Below are 20,171 nucleotides of genomic sequence, written 5' to 3'. Positions count from 1 at the left end.
TCACTATGCATTTAAGTGGACTTTTCATGATCAAAGGGGATTGAACATATCATAATGGAATAAAAGTGTTTGAGTTGCTAAATTAAAATCTCATCTAAAATGTTTGAAAGAGAAATAGAATAAAATATAAAAAAAGAATTATCAGATGAATTATTAGACAAAAACCTTTGTATCTGAGAAATATGAATTTCTTCCTGAAAATATTTCTATTTGTATTCACAAACATTGTGAAACATTGTTTTTATTGTTTTAACTTTAATTATCTAAAATGTACTTTTTAAAGGGGAGGGTATTGACTTGAATTTCTGAATATTTGAAGTTGAATAGAAGCCGAAGGAGGCCTTTTTTTGGTAACTGTTAAAAATCAGTAGCAATGTATTTGTTGTCAAAAATACAGCTCGTTGTTAGACTATTGGGCCTACACGGTACTAAAAAATCCCCCTTTTTTCTGTGAAATTTGCAAGTAAACTTTTCTTCCCACAATCGGCTTTCATCCACTACCCTCACTTCACCCCCAACTGTTATATGCAAAGCTGTGCTATTGTAATAGACATGACCTTTTGTACCCTGCCTCTTTGAGTGTAATTACCACTTAAGTGCTATTAAAACCCCCTTACCTGTCTATTATCTATCGCATGTATTACACTTCACTAACTTCTGTTGCAGTCAAAGCTAGTATGCAGAGGAGATCTAGCCCAGGATACATGTACCGAATTCTCTGCTAGGAGTCTTTTTTAAAGTCTTTTTTTAATTCAAAAGGGACTTTAGTAGATTTCATATAGAATTTAAGTTGTATTTGTAATCTACTTGATTGAGAAAAAAATATTCAAAGTGCAAAAGTGTTTGTTTTTAAATTGATCCTATTGTTACATAGTGACTGTTTCATCAGAAAGGGGCCCAGATGGGTTTCTAGAAAGTGCCACTCTTATCCACAGTAGATATTTCGTAGTATTGTTTTCTTTTTATCTTTATATTGTCAAGGTTACACGCCTTTCATCCCATGGATTGTAATCAGCACGGACAATTGGTTACTATTCATTATATAATTGCACTGTGCATTGTTGGAAAACCACCATGGTAATTTTCATTACCAATAACAGACAAAACCTCTGCTTTGTCATGACCAGGCCTATCATTTATCATTTCATCAGCTTACCATAAGAGCCAGAAGGACGTTCATTCCATGTTAAATTATGTTGTATTAATGTCTCTCTCGCTCTGATAAATTGGTATGGAGTAGCCGTACAAGAGCAAGCTCTGTCACAATGTATAAGCTAAAAAAATTGTGTTCAGGTATTTTCGTGGATGAAGACAAAGATACAGTTGTGATGATGGTAGGGTCACAGATATTTTGCATGTTGTTAAATTCATGACCCTGCAACAATTTGTGAAACTCATGAAAATATAGACCCATACAGCATCTGACAAGTCCTTCTGTAAATTTCATTTTAAGAAAATTCAAAAACATAAATTTTGAGAGTAGTGCTGAAGATATGAAATTCTGCATTTGCACTTATAGGCAGCCTGAAGTTTTGAAATCAAAGCTACATGCATTTAATGAATGGCATCACCATTATTACTTAAAAATCTAGAATGCAACAAAAAAAATAACAAAATTAATTTGTTGCCTTTTTAACCGTAATCAGAGCATGTACATTAGAGTATGTTAATGGAAACCATAGCAACAGTAATCACGTTCAAACCATGTATATACTTATTATAAAATTATAATCTGTATTATTTTTCAATTCAATTAATCTCTCTTTTGGTCTCTGACCTTGCCTCCTCCATTTTCATTAGACTGCAATCCCTCAAATTCATCCCTTCACCTCCTCTCCTACAAATTAATTAGCTTGAACTTAATTGACTGAGTTAATCGTTAGAACAGCCGCAGATATTTTTGAATATGATGTGCTAAGATGCAGAAGGCCGTTGACTCTATGTAGAGTACTGGTTTTAATGCCATTATGGCTCTCACTGGGTGATGAGATGTTTTTCCTAGTTTTAGGCCCTGCAGAAAAAGTTAACTTGAACAGCAAGCTGAGAACATGATCTTGTATTCTAATAATGTTATGTCTGTTGTATTTTCCTATGTATATTTATCTACTACTCCACTCCCCTCCCACTCCCTCTTCCGCTATCTCCCCTTCTCTCTCTCTCTCTTTCTCTTTCCCTCCCTCTCTTTCTCTTTCCCTCCCCCTCTTTCTCTTTCCCTCTCCCTCTCTCTCTCTCTTTCTTCCTATTTCTCTCTCCGTATTTCTCTCTCTCTCTCCCCCCTCTCTCTCTCTCTCCTCTCTCTCTCTCTCTCTCCATATTTCTCTCTCCCTCCCTCTTCCTGTCTCTTCCCCATACCATGGAGTCTGTTGTAACATATTTTCTTTCTTTACCCTTCCCTTCTCTCTACATTTTTATACCTCTTTTTCCTTTCATCTCTCGATCACTCTCTCTCTCTCTCTCCCCCTCTGTCTCTGTTTCTCTCTCTGTCTATCTCTGTGTGTCTCTGTTTCTCTCTGTGTCTCTCTCTCTTTCTATTTTTCTCTCTCTTCCACTTCCACATTCCTTTGTCCATCTATTAACTCCCTCGGTCTCTCTCCTCTCATGCTCACTCTCCTTCTCAGCCTCTCCCTCATTTTTACATTTGTTGTCTTTCAATCCTCTCTTCAATTGATTATTTTATGTATCTGTCCAAGCAGAAATTCATCTGCAGTTCCATTTTAGATAAAAATCTTTTAAAGAGAGACGAAATAAAAGAACTTTTTAAAATTGTATATTTCATCAATTTTGCCAGATTTTGCCTAAACAATAAGAAATCCATTATGCTTAGTTGCACTGCTAGAGGTATTCATCCCTAATTTCTTTCTTCTCAGATTGTTTCAACAAAGAAAACTAAAATAGAGCCTGTTGCATAGCTTTCAAAATTCATCAAATATACCAAGGAAATCAATGATTGTGATAAAAAATATATATATCAATTCATCCGATTACAGAGAGTACTTTTATGTATTGTTTTCATCCGCCCATACATTATGTATTGGATTCCTTGCAAATGATATGATATAAAACTATGCCATTGTGAAGTATTCAATAGCCCATGATTTTCTGTTCCTCTTTGGGTATAATATAAACCTATATTATATAGTATCTTTTACAGAAATCGATACATAGAAAGCACTGAAACTTTTTTAAAGAGTTGTGTGTTCATTTTCATTATGTTTGTGTATATGCACTTTCAAGAAAATAGAAGTTTTATTTACCTTCATAAATGGATGCACATCTTAGCTGAACTGCTATGTTTTTACCTAAAAAGATGACTGTCGATCAGTGTTGCATACATTTCAATTAGCATTAGTTTTCTATGAATAACAAACATATATTATAATTATTATACCTTGAAAGGTATTGAAAAGTATTGAAGAGTAAAAAAGCGCAACTTATACATTTCCAATGGCATGTAGTAAGTTTCAGTGTACCGGTAGCTGGGATTCTTCTCTTGAAATATCTCATATCGTCTGTTTAGAGCAAGAAGAAGGGAAGTTATCTTTATATTAAAGTATGATTTAATAAATTTATTTTGCTTTCTAAAATGTATTGAAAGATTGCGCAACTTTGAATATACACAATGTCATCCCACATAGTAAATTTCATTTTAGTTGAGATCCCTTTCTTGAAATAACTTATGTAAACCTTGAAATTGATATAAGTTTGTGTCTGCTGAGGTAAATGAAGTGACATTTGACTGTTGAGAGCCAGTAGGGTGTTAACTCTTCTTAGAAGTACATGTATTAATGCCCTTCTGTCACTCAGAGTTTGCTGCAATGTTCTTAGATTGAATCCAGGGTAGGGTCATACATATTTTCATATCTTTTTTTCCAATTTACAAAGCATCAATTTCATCCTCGACATCCATCCTGACATAACACGAAAAAAAATATGTCGCCAGAAAACATGATTGTTTGCCGGACGTCACAACCGATCATATCTTCTCCTCAAACTCAACTCAAGAGTGGAAAATAGGGTGAAGAAAATGTGAAGACATGAAGTGAGTGATGATGGGAGGAGCGTTGATGCTCCGTGGAGCATCAACATTACTGAGCATTACTGAGCACCGTGGCTCGATGAGGAGAGACATTCGCGTATCCCTAAATTGCACGCTAGTTTCCCGGCCGGACGCTGTGCGATTACATCACGGGAAGTTTCACTGCGTGACAAGCGTACATTGATTTAGATGTCATAAGCAATACAGGTATTAAATATGGTTCTTTGGAGGATGGATAAAAGTGGGGGAATGCATTGATTTGTTATGGATTTGGTCAGATTTGTTAAGTCCCAGATAGTGGATATCATGTCTTGTTTTGGAAAAGGTTTAAACACTCTTTTACATTACTTATTGCTCATTAACATGCAAGGGAACAAATAGATAAATAAATGAATATATAAATAGATAAATACAAAAGTATATAAATAATGAATAAATATGGCATGTATATTACCACAGTGAGTCAGTAATTAGATAAAGGTCTTTGTTATGTGTATACGAAAGATGATAAAAATTCACATATACTGCTAATCATTTAGAAAAGTACATGTATATTAAATTACTGTGCACAAAGTAATTGTGGTTTTCATCTTGCTCATTTACTGAAGTAGAGATTCAGATATTTTCTCGACTATGCCTTATTCATTTTTAATTGCTAATACATGTATGAACCTACAAAATTTATATTGTAGTTGAGAGAAGGATTGCCAACACCACAAGAATGACCACATATTAAAAAAGGACCCTGAATTGGATTGTGGTTTTCATCATTTTACCTAGCACACAATATGATATGCATGTGCATGTATATAGATGCCCAAATTATTCTCTTTACCAAAATTGCTAATACGAACTTACAAAATTAACATTCAAATTGGAAGAAAGAATGCCGACATCGCCAGAATGACCAAACACAGATCTTTATCTGTAAAATAAAAAGTAGAAATAAACTTAAACAAGCTGTTAGTAAAGAAATGTAATTGTATCTGATAATGGATATATTAAAGTAAGATGGAAAGGACAGTTTATTTGAAATACTAAAGACCATAAAGAAGAAAGAAAGGTATGAATCTAGTCAAATTTGAGGTTTTGGACATAATACAAGGTACCCATACAATTTAATTGAAAATTTCCTATTTTAAACAAGGCATATGCTTTGAGGCAAACCTCAAAATGTCCAATAATTTGTCCAGCAAAACTGGACATGGTCGGCAGAAGAATAAACAAGATCAGGCATTTCTTGCTCTGATTTTCTTAATATCTAAAAATAGAGCACTTTAATGAACTCTTTGTCCTTACATCACATAATTTACCCATAAAGTACGCGATTGTGTGGTTTAAGGATCCAGAATGGGGTCAACAACATGGAATATTTCCCCCTCTCCTCTCCTATTCATTTCCGATTTACACGATGAAATCTGGCAAAGTTTTTTGCTTGCGGCCTCCAGGCAATATTAGGAAAAAGTGACCCGGGATCGACCCTCTACCATTACAGCTAGTGGCTACAGACGGAAATCAAATTATGTCTAAATGAAACGAAGAGCCGATATTGGTATTGCCAGCTAATTGTACTATTTCCCCCTCTGAGCGGCTTACCAATGCCGGCTGGCTGGCTGGCTAGTCAGGGAGGCAGGCGCAAGAAAGAGTGACCGCTCACTTGGAACACACTCCACCGATAATTGTTAGGGATATGCCCTAGCCTAATGATGCAAGAATCAGACAGGGGAGTTTTCAGTGGATTTCTCTCTCAGGGTTTTGTTCAAAGCGGTTGCTGCGACAAATAAGGATGCATTTCATTAGCCTGAAGAATGAGTGGTCTAGGGACACCTTCCGTTATGATTTGAATGATTAATAACTCAATGTATGGGTAAGGGCCAGTATGATACATGAATGTTCTGAACCAAGAGGGGGGCTGGATTAATCGTACAGTGGATTATGGGGTTCTGGGTTCTGGGTTCAGTTTCATGAGAGGAAAAGTTCCAGCCCATAGGCTACAAGAAGTTGGTGGGTTCAGTAATAAAAAGGTTCAGAAAATAGCACAAGTGTTGACAGAAGAACCAGTATACATACACGTAGATATTAATGAACCATCGCATGGTTTGAGAAGGAATAGATATGTAAAGCATTGGATGCAGATTTGTGTGTGGCTTGTATTGGAGGAAAAATTCAGAACTGTGTTTGTACCACATTCTCAATGAATATTATTTTTTGTGGTAGGTATAAAAAACTAGTGTTAAATGTTCCACGAAATGTGAGTCCTTGCTAAAGAGAGAGAGAGGAGAGAGAGAGAGAAAGAGAGAGAGAGAGCGAAAGAAAGAAAGAGGGAGAGAGAGAGAGCCTAGAGAGAGAGCCTAGAGAGAGAGAAAGAAAGAAAGAGAGAAAGGGGGAGAGATCGAGAGAGTAAGTCGGGGTGTTGGGGAATGGACTTGTAGTATGCTTTGTAGAGGGGAATAGGCTCTGGTTTTGGCGTGGCTTTGCTGGAAGAAAAAAGTCCAAACCGGGGTTGCGAAATGCTTTCCATCACGGTCCCCTGGGTCCGAAACATAGGATGGGAGATGACTGAAGATGAAGATAAAGAGTATGTCATCTGCTAAGAGACAGAAGGATGTTACCTCATTCATTCTAACACAGTGCTAACACCCTTTTGGCGTTCAACGGAACATGTGAACGAAGACATGACGAGGCAAGAATTTTTAGTAACCATCCCCGTCTTTTTTGTGTTGTGTGACTCATAATACAAGATGATTTCCGCTTGTTAATTACGCCTGGTTAGTGCGCGCCGCCCCTAATTGCTCATCGCCACGGCGATACCACTATACCAGTCCAACCCACCTCATGATTAAAAGTGGTCCAAGAAAGGAACTCTGCAGAAGAAGGATGCCAGAAACCCACCATTCCTCCCCGTTTCTGCACAGCCTTACCACTCGCCATTAATTGAAGGCATAAATTTGCATGTCATTTTGGCACGCCTGGCGCTAACGCCCAGCGTGGGGTCCGTAATCTAGTGCTAGGCAAATCTTGAGACCATATTTTGGCCAATGTTTAGGTAAGAAATCATGCTTAATCAACCATTCTACGATCCATGGCTATAAACCTCATGAAAAGACGAAGAAGAAAGACCATCTGAATGGGATATGGGGGCATACAATTGCAATATTAATGTGGTTGCACTGCATTCACGCTATATATGTACCTAAAAGCATTCAACATTGCAATTGGATGTGGTTTTTGCATATTAGCATACAGGTGGACTTATATATGTATATATGTAGAGTGTTTCCTCCCCTGAAACCGTCTCTATTACATTTCTTAATATTTCATTATTCTTCTTATTCTTCTTAATCTTATCATTTTACACATGTACACTGATTTCCAGCATATAAGTTTGATTATTTTGTTCTAAATGGCTCAGGATTCAGTGATTATATATAGAGCTATGTGTTTTTCCTTGTGTCCTTCATTTCTCTATCTCTCTTGTGTCTTCCACAATCTTTCTTTTTCTTTCATCTTCTCTACTTTACTTCATCTCTATCTTTATCTTACTATCTTCCCTTTCTCATAATATCCTTTTCTCTCTCTTTCACTTGCTATCTCCTAATTTTTCTTTCTTTCTCTTCTCTCTCTTGCTTTCCCTTGTTTTATTCACTATACTCCCCCTTTTACATGTCTGTTCCCCATCTATCTATCGGTCAAAATCTTTCTCTTTTTCTCTGTATTAACATTTTTGTATCCATATCCATGATACCCTATTTGCCATCTGCTTTGTTTTTCCACATCATTTCATTATGACAATAGAATATCATAGCAATCTTTTCTAAATTCATCCTACTTCTTTTCCATTGAAATTATAGCCCGAGTGTGATTCCCTGTAGAAAGATTAAACTAAGATTCCTAGAAATTTGCTGATAAAATTTTGAGTGCTATATAATTCTTTCATGAGATAGGGATGCTGGGTGTTAGGATGTGGGCGAAAGTAGGAGAAGAGGAAAATGAAAGGGAGAAGACAGTGAGTAGAAAAAAGGGTTTAAATTTAGTGAATTTTTTTAAAACTGGAAAATAATTTGGGAGAACAAGAAAAAGAAAGGTTATCTGAGGTGTACGGGACATACAAGTAAAATGCAAGAAATAGTTATATTACAATGCATACAAAGTACAGATAAAAGTGCTACAGAGATTATAAAGAGAGAGGTAGAGAGAAGGATAGATATAGAGTTACCAAGAGAGAAAAGGACTAAGAAAGAGAGATAGACGTAGAAAGAAAGTAGAAAGTAGTGAGAGAGAAAGAGAAAGAGAGAGAGGGAGGGAGGGAGAGAGAGAGAGAGAGAGAGAGAGGGGGGGGGGGAATAGATAGATAGAGAGACAGACAGACAGAGAGGGGGAGAGAGAGAGAGAGAGAGAGAGGGGGGATAGATAGAAAGAGAGAGAGAGACAGAGAGGGGGAGAGAGAGAGAATACAGATAAAGGACTGAGAGATAAAGAAATCAGAAATAGTAGAAGGTAATTGTATGTACAATTTTAAGAAGTAGAAGAACTAAATAGGAAGAAAGATTAAATACCATAAAACAATTAACAAATGAATACAGAAAAGACAAAAGGATGTAACAACGGAGAAACATGAAGAGCCTGAAAGAGTGAACGAGAGGTCATCGCGACTCGGCCAAACGATGTCAAGGGGGATGTACGGAGGAGCGGTGTCACAGCGCATTGTCTGCGCTCGAGTGGGAAGTGCCAGCCCGGTTGTGATTCACGATTATTAAGAGGAATCGTCGAGTGTCTCGTCATCTTCACACTCATAGGTGTGTGTACTCTTCTTGTAAACACTCATGTCTTTTATGATAATATTTTCAGCACAGAATCACAAATTTGAATTTATTTAAACACAATTGCAAAGACTTTTGAGAATTCAAGCTGAGGAAATTTCAGTATCCTTGTCCATCACATTTTGATGGCTTTTAGGCTATATTTCTGTATCTCATTTTAGGGCATATAGTTACTACTTTAAATGTACAATTGTACATCTGTTTTTATACTGTTTCCTTCTTCTTTAAGGTGAAACTAACATTGAAACAGAAACGCTTGTCACCAAAATTGCCCCATTACCAGTATTGAACATGCTCTTCAACAAATGTTACGCTGGAGATCTTGGCATATAGATTCGGCATCCATGTTGGTTCTCCCAAAGGACCCTCAAACCACGGACCTACTACCATGGAGTCCTTGCTCAATGTAGATGTTGATCTCTGTCCCAGTGGGTAGGTCTGTGGTAGTAGTGCCTGCTTCTTCACTGGATACAGATTCCTCTCTGTTATTGTAACACAGATGTTCAATGGGGCAGGGGAATAAGGCCAAGGAGGGGTATTTGCACTTTGGTCAGAATTTGCCACTGAAAGGGAGAGCCAGCTTTGTGCTTCATATGGGATCACAGAATTGCAAAAAATTATAATAAAATAATAAATAAATTGAAGAAATCAAAGGTCCATTGAAAATTTTAAAAAAATGAAGAAATCATTGTAGAATAAGACCCCAAAATGGGAAGCTGTTTAATAATAAGAACAAATTGAACAGAAGTCAAACTGATAGAATAAGATTAGTTAAGAAATATTTTCACTAGCATTATTATTTTGAAGGGAATTATTTATGCCTCCAAAATAAGGCAATGAGGCATCTTGTCTAGAAACAAAATAGTTTGGACAATAAAAGTTGACTTTCAATTTGTTTCTACCCTCATCATTGTCCCTTCCTCCCATGTCACCTCTCCACCCTTCCCCTTCCTCTCTCCACCCCTCTCCACCCTCATCCCTTTGCACAATCTCATGCAGAAATCCTGTGCATTACCCCTGCCTGGGGCTGTGCAGAGCAAATTTCATCTAAACGCTGGAGGGTGAACGAAGGGGAGAGGGAGAGAAGCGTGGCCTGTGTATATGCATGGACCTACTTCGTAGATAGTAGGTCCATGATTTATGACAGGAGGTATGCTTAAAAGAGGGATTAGATAGAGCTGATGTCTTCTTCTGTCAAAAAGTTGCTTGACATTTCAAAACCAACAAATTTTCATTACTGTCATCTTTCAATCAAATGCTCTGTCAGGCATGATTTCATTGTTTAATCTTGTTCAAATTATCGTCAACTTTGCTTAGGATGTGTTAGATGATTTGAGGTTGCTTGCACTATGCAAATATCACGATTTTTGCTGAATAGAACGTTGGAAATCATATGCTTGACTTCACAAAGTGTCTCTGACATACTTTTTGACATGTCACAGTGGCAACGTCTCTGTGATAATACCACCTATCCATAGTGGCCTTTTATGTTATATTGTTTTCTTCAAGAGATAGGTGTTACAGAACCTGTCTAGAAAGGCCACCTGCCTACAGTCACCCCCAGGCTGTTTCCCTTGGGTGGCCTTTGTGGACAGAATGCTTCAGGGGGAGATGTAGTAAGAAGGATAAAGAGAGAGAGAGAGAAAGAAAGTGAGAAAGCAGAAGAGAGAGAGAGAGAGAGAGAGATGGAGAGAGAGAGAAAGAGAGATGAAGAGAGAGAGAGAGGGAGAAAGAGAGATGGAGAGTGAGAGAGAGTAACAGCAAAAGATAGAGAGATGTAATCATATGCACAGGCAGAGACAGAGAGAATGAAGAGTTAAAGTGATTCACAAATGAAGAGAGCGGGGTACAAAAGCAATGGATGCGCTACTATTCGGAGAGGACAGAAAGAGAGGGTTGAAACTCTGCTTTTGAAGGAAAATGGAAAAAGGAGATAAACTTGTGAAGAATCCCCCTGTTCAAGGTCACCCGGTCGTGTGATGACCATCACATGTGCATTGGAATGTAAACTACAACCGCCATGTGACTCATACAATAATTGACACAATCTGAGCAGAATCGTCAGATTTGTGGTTTAAAAGACCTTTTCAAAAAAATTGAAAATTCAAATTTCAAAGTGTAATCAAATTAGATATTTATTATAAAGTATGATTAAGGTAGTATAATTGATGATGTAACACTTTTGATATATTCATTTCATTCACAATTTTTGTTGTATTTAAAAAAAAAACATATCCCAACCAGGATTTTATGATTTTGTTCTTTAAGTAGTAATTATATAATTCATCCTGATAAAACAATTTTTCAAAACTTATTTTTCAAGATATTTGATTTAATTCATGAATTCCTTTTAGGTTTCAAGAAGAAAAATTAATTTGTCTCTTTTCCCAAAAATAAATTAATTTGTCTCTTTTCCCAAAAATATAAGATTCAATATCAAACAGTTCAGAATGAATAAAGCATGGAAAGATAATATAATAGACAATTATATTTTAACAAACTTAGAAGTAAATTTTACAGATAAGTAATGCAAATATTTTAATGATGTAAAAGTATTTATTTACTTGTACTCTGTAAAATTGTAATATGATAGTCAATGATTTTGATGATAAAGTGTTCAGTTTATAGGGGAAAGTAAAGAGCAAGTATGCAATAATTGGGTGAAATAGGATGATGATAATTTGCACTTTTTAATCAGCCAAGTGTGATCGGATCTGATGAGGCACATGTGATGAAACATGATCAATTTCTTGGGCAAGCCTTTTCAAATTCCACGGACTTAGGTATGAGTAATTATTTTGAAATTAAGGTGCACCACGAGGTGTCGGAACACGCTTGTCATCGTTTAAATCTCCTCACTCTCGCGTCTTACTCTCCTCCTCGATTCAACATCGACACATTTCTTGTCAATGTTGTCGGCTGGAAGTGCTGCGAGGTCTCGCCGGGCACCGTGACGCATAGCTGTCGTCGTTATCTATTTATAGATGGCCAGTCGGCGTGAGGTATTTCCTCGTACTGGAGCCAGCTGACCATTGCTAAACATGTGAGGTCATCAGAATAGTGAGAAATGAGAAAGAAAGAGAGAGAGAGAGAGAGAGAGAGATGAAGTGGGGTATATGCCAGCAAGCGCTTGGTCATTTGAGAGATTCTTGGATTTATTCATCTGTGTTAGATATTAACATGTTATTTTGCTCACTCTCCCCTCCTCTCTCTCTCTCTCTCTCTCTCTCTCACTGTCTTTGGATCTACTGTCCAAAGAAAACTCTTTGTAGCTTCAGAGATTTGCTAGCTTAAAGATGTAAATGAATAGCATTTTAAAATTGAAAACTCTCTTGATGGTGAATTTAAAAAGGAGAAAGAGTGGAAGTTGGGTTTATACTGTGATGTTATGAATCTCTCGTTAACTTCTGTTAGATGTTAACCTCTTTTCTCTCTCTCTCTTTGTCCTGGAGTCTCTTATTTAGATAAATGTCCTATATCCATTGATTTCATTTCCAATTCTAGTTTCTAGCTATGCTTACACTGATAGAGAAATATTTTTTCATAAATAAAGGAAAAAATGTCATTTGATTCCATTGACCTATTGATAAATGCGGTGAATTCTTTGTATAATGTATTCTTTCAATCACTTTACTCCAAATTCTTTGAGATCTTACAATAACACTTTTCCTTCTAATTAAGAGAGCAATAAAGTAAAATGTTAAGGAGATATTTGGCCAAAAGTAAAAAAAAATTGTTATCACTAAATGTGGAAGAAATATAAGGAATCTAACTATCCAAATTGTCTTTGTCTGAATATGGTAAATTTGGTTTTCTGCTTCTTCTAATGAATGTAACTTAACTTTCTTACAAATTAACATATTTGAGAGAGAAGGGGAAAATAATACACTTAACTTGGACTGGTTTGGTATGAAGATCTCTCAAGTCTGTTCATTCACCCACAAGCATAAGAATGGTTTTCAGACATAGTCAGAAAACAGCTGCTTTCTAGCTCTACTTTAAGATGCACAAAACATTGACTTTGCCATGGGATAATAATTAAGAACGAGGAATAATGGACTAAACCATTCACCATCCCGCATCTCTGGTCTACTCATCGCTGGAAGATGATGAGGTGCGTCCGAGATGGAGCGTTGCTTCTGACAAAGTCATAAGCAGCTGATAATTTGTGAATGAGAGTGAATTAGCACCCGCGTCCCATCATAACCCCTCTCCATTGCATGGGAATTCAGACCTCCAACGAGAAAGAGAAAAAAACTTGGGGTGGAAAGCGAAAGCAAGTCACGGCTCGCGTCGTGTTTATACACGCACCCCACGCAGAAACAATACCTCGTGAATCATCCAGAGAGAAACAGCTGCTTTTGATGCGGTTGCAACGACGCGAGAACATCTTCTGCAGACACCACCTTGTCACAAGCACTAGACAAACTTGTCAGCACGTGGGACTAAGCTGGCAGATAACTGGTTAGAGCAGATATAGATTTGGTTGAGAATTTGGTGAAGATTTATATGGCCTGTCGGTATAAAACACCAAGGAAATCACTCCAAGAGCCAAGAGGATGAGGCCCCCAGACTAATCTTGACTAGAAGATTGGTCTTTTGAAGATCTGGTATACCTTGAAGTGATAGACCATTACCCCTTTGGTTCTATAAGAATTGGTTGTGTAATTAAATTAGATGATAAGATTCATTTTGGCATCAATCTCACTTTAGCATATGATACAACAAATTGATGAATATTTTGTAATAAACTAACCCTATTTCCCATTGGAACCAAGTAATGTTAAGCTTTTGGAAATGAGAGAATTTTGTATCTAATCAGATTACATTTTTGCACTTTCTTTTTTTATATTTCCTCAAAGATGTATAACATTTATGTATAGTAAAGGCATTCAATATTTAGGCCCAGAAGTTGTCTTATGAAGTTTTATCCTGTGGAAAGTAACGACTGAGCAATTTTTCAAAGAATTAGCGAATTACAGCTCAGAGTATGATTCTAGAAGTTTCTATGTGATGCACTTCATAAGAGGTGTTGTGGTCCAGTGGGTAAGTCTCTGAACTGTAAACCACGGGGTATGGGGGTTCAAATCCCTGTCGCAGCACTAATGTATTTTGGCAAGACATTAATCTACACTTGCCACACTCTACCCAGGTGATGTAAATGGGTGCCTGGCAGGAATATTCCTTGAAATGCTCAAGCGCTGTAATGGCAGCCTGGCTAAACCCAGGGTAGTACTAATGGAGCGCCAGGAGTGCCAACGTGCGAGACATGAGCGCTATAAAAGAACTCACTATTATTATTATTTATGACTGAGTGACAGAGACAAAGAAGGTTAACCCATCGCATGCTAGACCCCAATGTTCCCTATATTAAGCCTATGGTAAAGAAAGAACTCAGTAATCCTAGGGTTTACGTTTAAATAGTACTTACTACCCCCAGGGGATAAAAATGTCATATTAATCTGTGAACATTGGTGTCTCAGAAAACCTTTGTTTCCACTGGTGATATTTGTGAACTACATTTATGTTCTCTTGTAAACTGTGTGGCAGAGATAGAAAAGGTTAGAACTTGTGCGGTAGTTACTACCCCCAAGCTAAAGATAAAAAATGTAATATTATTCTAGAACAGTGGTCTCTCAAAATACCCACCTTTCCCCTGGTGGTATTAATGAACGGTGTTCTTGGATACCAAGCCTCCTAAGCGCTCAGGTGACTGAGGAGGGTTTAATCAACCCTAAAAGATTTATGTTTCTTCCGCGGTGGCAGATGACGATGGCTTGATGAAACCATCTTGGGGGATCACCCCAACAAAGAATCACAAACTGGAGAAACCAGTCGGTGTTATTAATCACTTACTCACAAAACCTCATAGTACATTGGATCCTATCCCTTCCTTCATGGAGAGACACGTAATACCGTCCACCCCCAAAATCATAAAAACTAACCAAAAGACAGCAAAAATTTGAAGGACATCGCGATGAGACACATGGATCGCTCCTCGTCCACGCTCACACACGCACTGGCCGTGACTCACTGCCCACCAATGACAACTCAGACAAATGTTTGCATAAATTAGCATGAATTAGCATGTGATGAATGTTGAGTAGTTGTCACAGGTATACCCCTTTTTCACCTTTGATTGATTTATCCGGCGTTGAGAGCTGTGATTGTGGTTGGTAGGTGGTTTGGGGATTGAAATGGGATTGATTATTCAATGTCTGGAGGATAAAGGAGTAGCTTTCATTTCTTATTTTCTTTTTTAAACTGGAGAAATCCGCATTTTATTCATCCCTAAAGCAAACCAGTGGCGAGCGGTACTGTTTTACACCCCGTCCTACATAATCTGGAGTGTAGAAAAAGCTGAAAGTATTTAAGAGAGTAAGAACTCTGGTATTGAGTAGTTTAGCCACAAAATCAATCTCAGAATGATATCGGTTTCGGATTTGTTGGCAAGGAGGAGGGAGCAGTGCCCCCAACGGAGGGGAGGGGGAGGGGTTCAAAGGATTGCCATGAGCTCTGATTTAATCCTTTCATTACCAAAGGCAATTGTTTTATTTCTAAAGGCAATACCATGTAAGGCTTGTAGTATGATAAGGGTTAAAGACACATTTATTTAATTTTTAATAGCATTATATTGAACAAGGTATGTATTACTAGTATTGATATTAGCGATAAACTCGCATTTGTTGTTATGCCTCCGCCCAACCGTAGGTAGTGACGGAAGCATTATTCTTAACATGTAATTAGCAAAATAAATTGTTTTGCTTTGGGGTCAGATTCAACCAACATGTGCTATTAGCTTGATCCTTTACCATCATATTTTTTTCCTTTTAGTAGATATTACTTTCTATCATTTTGATGTTGGTAAATAAATCAAATCAAATCAAATCAATTTGAATTAGAAAATTTCTTGATCATCCATACACTCACTATACTCACAAAATATCTTAGTTGTAAGTGCTAAATCTTGAATTTCAGTGGCAAAGATTTGTTTGCATGAACAGGAATCCATTATAGTACATCAGATTAATGATATTCATGTTGAACATCGAAATGGCATGACCGAGTTTGATTATTACTTTTGAGGCAGAATCGTAAATCTAAACCTCTAAACACCCATTTACATGTAAATGTATGCATTCTTATAATCACATTCAATGGACAGAAGGTTCAGCATTACAAAGCACAAAACAACTTGAGAACTGTCCCGTCTTTGAGTGCCAGAAGAGCGATAGTTGTGTATGAAATGGTCTTAGCTAATGCCGTTCAGGCTCTAAACAGATCCAGCATAAAACAAGAGGAAAGTAAATCCTGAGTAAGAGTGACGTCGAGAGCCCAAGACATGGAACTTGGTCGCGTTGCCCGAGGTGCCCTGATCAAACGACGACATTTTACGAAGCACTCCCCCTTTCTGCCTCTTTACGAGCTCTGGTGCAATGAAATCAAAAGCCCCAGGCGGTGAGGATTCGGAGATGATTAATAAATCTATGGTACCTGAATGAAATGCTGTTCGTCAGACAACGATTTACATACCATAGCTCCAGGACTTGGGGTGTTCTATCTCTCACTTTTTTTTCCTTCAAATCGAGCATCTTGCTCGCGAGTTTGCCGCATCTTAATTAGGCGTTGTTAACCGGTATCAGTGGATGATTGTAGAGATGATGCGTGGATGTCGATTTTGATTTTGGGACTCACCATGAGTCTCTATCGTAAATATAGATATCAGATAAGGAATATGCAAATGAGTAAAGCAGATGGCATTGAGATTGATTAAACTCTTACTGAGCCTTTTCTTCATTTGTTCACAGACACACAATTTCCGTTTAAGAATATTTTATGAGGCACATGAAGAATTAAAGCTTTGCATTTAGACAACCCTTCTTTCATGCTCCGTAGAAAATGATTAACATGTTAATCTACAAAATCAAGAAACTATGTGAAATATGTAATCTTAAGAAAAGGATGGCTTAAATAATCAGAGAAAAGCATCTAAATCTTTGCAGTAAGATGATCCTGATCCTTTAAGTATTTTCAAGAAAGACTGAAAGATTTCAAAAGAATTGAAATAATACCCTAAAAATGGATAGCTCTTTATAAATGTTAACACCCTTCTGGCTCTCAACAGACTATATCCATCCTCACACCTTAACATTTCCTCTTACCCTAATGTTCTCATGTCTTGAAAGCCTACATGATCGCAAATTCTCTTTAACTCATCGCATTCCGCTTCAGGATTTACGATCTGTTGTTCTATCACTCAACCATAGCCAAATGTCAGTCTCCTGTAAAGATGGGAGCAATATCCTCAAGCGGTAAGAGAGCGCTTAAACAGTGAACGAAAAACACTCCTCATCCGGACTAAGGAGATAACATAGATCATTAACTTGAGATGTATTAAATCCTCCAACGCTTGTTTATCGTTCATGTTGAGGAAGGAAATATAAAGAAGGTTAAACTTTGCTTCTAGGTCTGAATAAGTTAAATGAAAATTTAAAGGAAATGGACAATTGATAATTGGAATACCTACATAGTCTTGTTTTGTGCAAGTTTCCTTAAAATATGTCAAGAACTTGAGGCACTTATAAACAAGATGGATGTGTTTCCTAGAGGAAAATGTAATGAGTAGCATCCTTTACATTTCCGGCTTTTGAAAACAAGAGAGTACTTTTTTTCATCTCACCACATGAATATTGAGGGGAAAAAAATCAGAGAATAAGTGTTAAGCAGAGATTTGGTGTCCCTGGTGTAAGGATATAGCATTAATGATGATGATATTTTGTTTTTCAAATGCACGTCACATAATAAAACAACTTTGTTGATGCCATTTTTCAAGTTCTTTGGATTTTATCCAGGTGCTTCTTGATTTCATTTCCCTGACATAAGGCCAATCCTTTCACTTTATTTCATTGGGAAAACTTCGCACATTCAGGTGATATTTAAACAGAAAACATATTACGCTTTAATTATGTACAGTTAGCATCCAACTTATTCATACCTTTGCCAAGTATTTCAATATTTGAAGTATGTAAATCAAAAGCTTACATCTATCAAAAGCTTACATCTCAAAGTATTCAACAAAGGTCCCAATTCAACCACTCCACTTATCATTCTGGAGTTAGGAAAAAAACAAAAAACATCAAATTTACAAGGGGTAAGAATAATTCAGTTGTGTGTATGTATTGCTATTTTCATTGCATGAAAATCTGTGAGGGTAGCAAATGAATACCTTGTTTTGTAAGTGCCAGAAGGTAGTTAACTCATATCCCTTTACACAGAGTTAATGCCCTTCTGGCTCCAAACAGTTGACTAGTGATGGCTGACCAGCACATAGTCTGCTTGGAGCCAATAGGGCACAAATTCTGTGCTGTGTTCAAACATGTTCAAACACGACCTGTCCAAACTTACTATACTTCCTTGTATGCCACCAATGTATTAGACAATTAAGCCAAGACAGGTGTTATTTTCTATTCATATATCCCTGAATGTACAAGAACTGACTTTTTTATGCCTTGATTAACAAGCCAGGTGTGCCTTACAAGCAAAGTCTGGCTGCAAAATAGATCAACCTATAAAACCTAAAAACACTAGATCGAAATGGGGTTCAATGGAGGTGCTTGGGGTGCTTGCATGCAGATTTTTTTCAAGTTTATTATGCAAGTAGTCAGAATTAGATGTTGACAAATTAAGATGTTCTTCAAGATCTTGATGATAAAGTGATTTCCCCCTATCCACATAAAAAGCTAGGATTCAAATCGTAATAGATCATGTGGTGAGATGACAAAAAGCACTCTACTTGTTTTCAAAAGCCTGGCAGAAATTTAAAGGATTCTACTCATTACATTTCCCTCCATCTTGGGATGAGTGCCTCAAGTTCTTGACATATTAGTATGAAAATAGTACAAAACAAGACTTTGTAGACATTTCAATTACCAGTTGTCTATTTCCTTAAATATTTTCAATGAACTTATTCAGTAAAGCTTACGTTTAGAAGCAATTTGAATAGGGTGCTGTAGAAATATTGTCTCAAATAGTCTTTAAGCCGAAATGTAGAGAGAATGTCATAATTTCCTCATGCCTTGAGCAACAAAAAAAGCAAAAAAAAAGCAGCGAAAAGAGCAATTTTAGTGACATATTCACAACATTATATGAGTAAATGCCCTTCTGGTTACAAACATACAGTTTTTGATAATTTGTTATAGATAAGTACTCAAATATTCCAGATATCCCTTTAAACATTCTTGTTATTCTACTATTGAAATGGTTGCACAGTCACTCAATATTCATTGCAATACCTTATAAGTGCAACCACTTTCAATAATAGGATGAACAATGATACACTGCAATTCCTGAACAATGCCGTCATTTTTAAATGATAGGATGGACAATGCCCATTGAGCAGTCACCACAGGATCAATTACATTCCGTAGGTTTTTGATCCATTCATCAAAGATTCTATTAGGCAGACAGTAGGATTAGACACGGTATCCTTCCATTGTACGACCACCCTTTATGTTTAATGTATCCCCATGGAATTCAACTATTGGGACGCAATTGCGAAACGTTTTGTGTCAGTTATAGGATTAGGCTCTTCACAAAGACTGTGAGGATGACTTTAATAGTTATTTTATTGAGTGTATTGCATCAGAAACGATTCAAAATGCAAACACTTTTCTTCAATAACTCACTCTCGAGTCGATAGTAGAGCAATTATTCAGGGGAATAACTTCAAAATGTCAGTTTCCTGTACTGTTTCTTTTGGAAAGAAAATTATATGTATTTCTCAGCAATCATTATGTGTGGATAGAAAATAACCTTTATAAGAAATGCTTCTAAAATGTCAGAAATACTGTGGTTTTCGTTTTGTCCATATATATATATATATGTAAAGGGACTCCTTACAAGTATTCTAAGGAAAAAACACACTTACATTGTTGATTATTGGCATTTTGGAGAAAAGTGGATTAAAAATTTGCAGGAGTTTTGAGCTAAAATATCCTCTCTCCTTCTCTCCTTCCTAGTCTGTCTGTCTGTCTGTCTCTCTCTCTCTGTCTCTCTCTCTGTCTGTCTGTCTCTCTCTCTATATATCTATCTATCTATCTATCTATCTATCTATCTTTCCCTCTCTTTCCCTGTCTCCCTCTTTTTCACTGCATCTCCTTGTCTCTTAATTAATTCCTTCTTTACCTCTCTCCTATCTCTGTTTCTATATCTAACCATCTTCTTTTTTTCTCTCTCTGCCTGCTTGTCTGTCTGTTTCTGTCTGTATTTCTCTCTCTCTCTCTCTCTCTCTCTCTCTCTCTCTCTCTCTCTCTCAC

Source organism: Strongylocentrotus purpuratus, unplaced genomic scaffold, assembly GCF_000002235.5.
Source record: "Strongylocentrotus purpuratus isolate Spur 01 unplaced genomic scaffold, Spur_5.0 spur5_scaffold_1, whole genome shotgun sequence".
Taxonomy (NCBI): Eukaryota; Metazoa; Echinodermata; class Echinoidea; order Camarodonta; family Strongylocentrotidae; genus Strongylocentrotus; species Strongylocentrotus purpuratus.
This window is presented reverse-complemented; position numbering follows the sequence as displayed.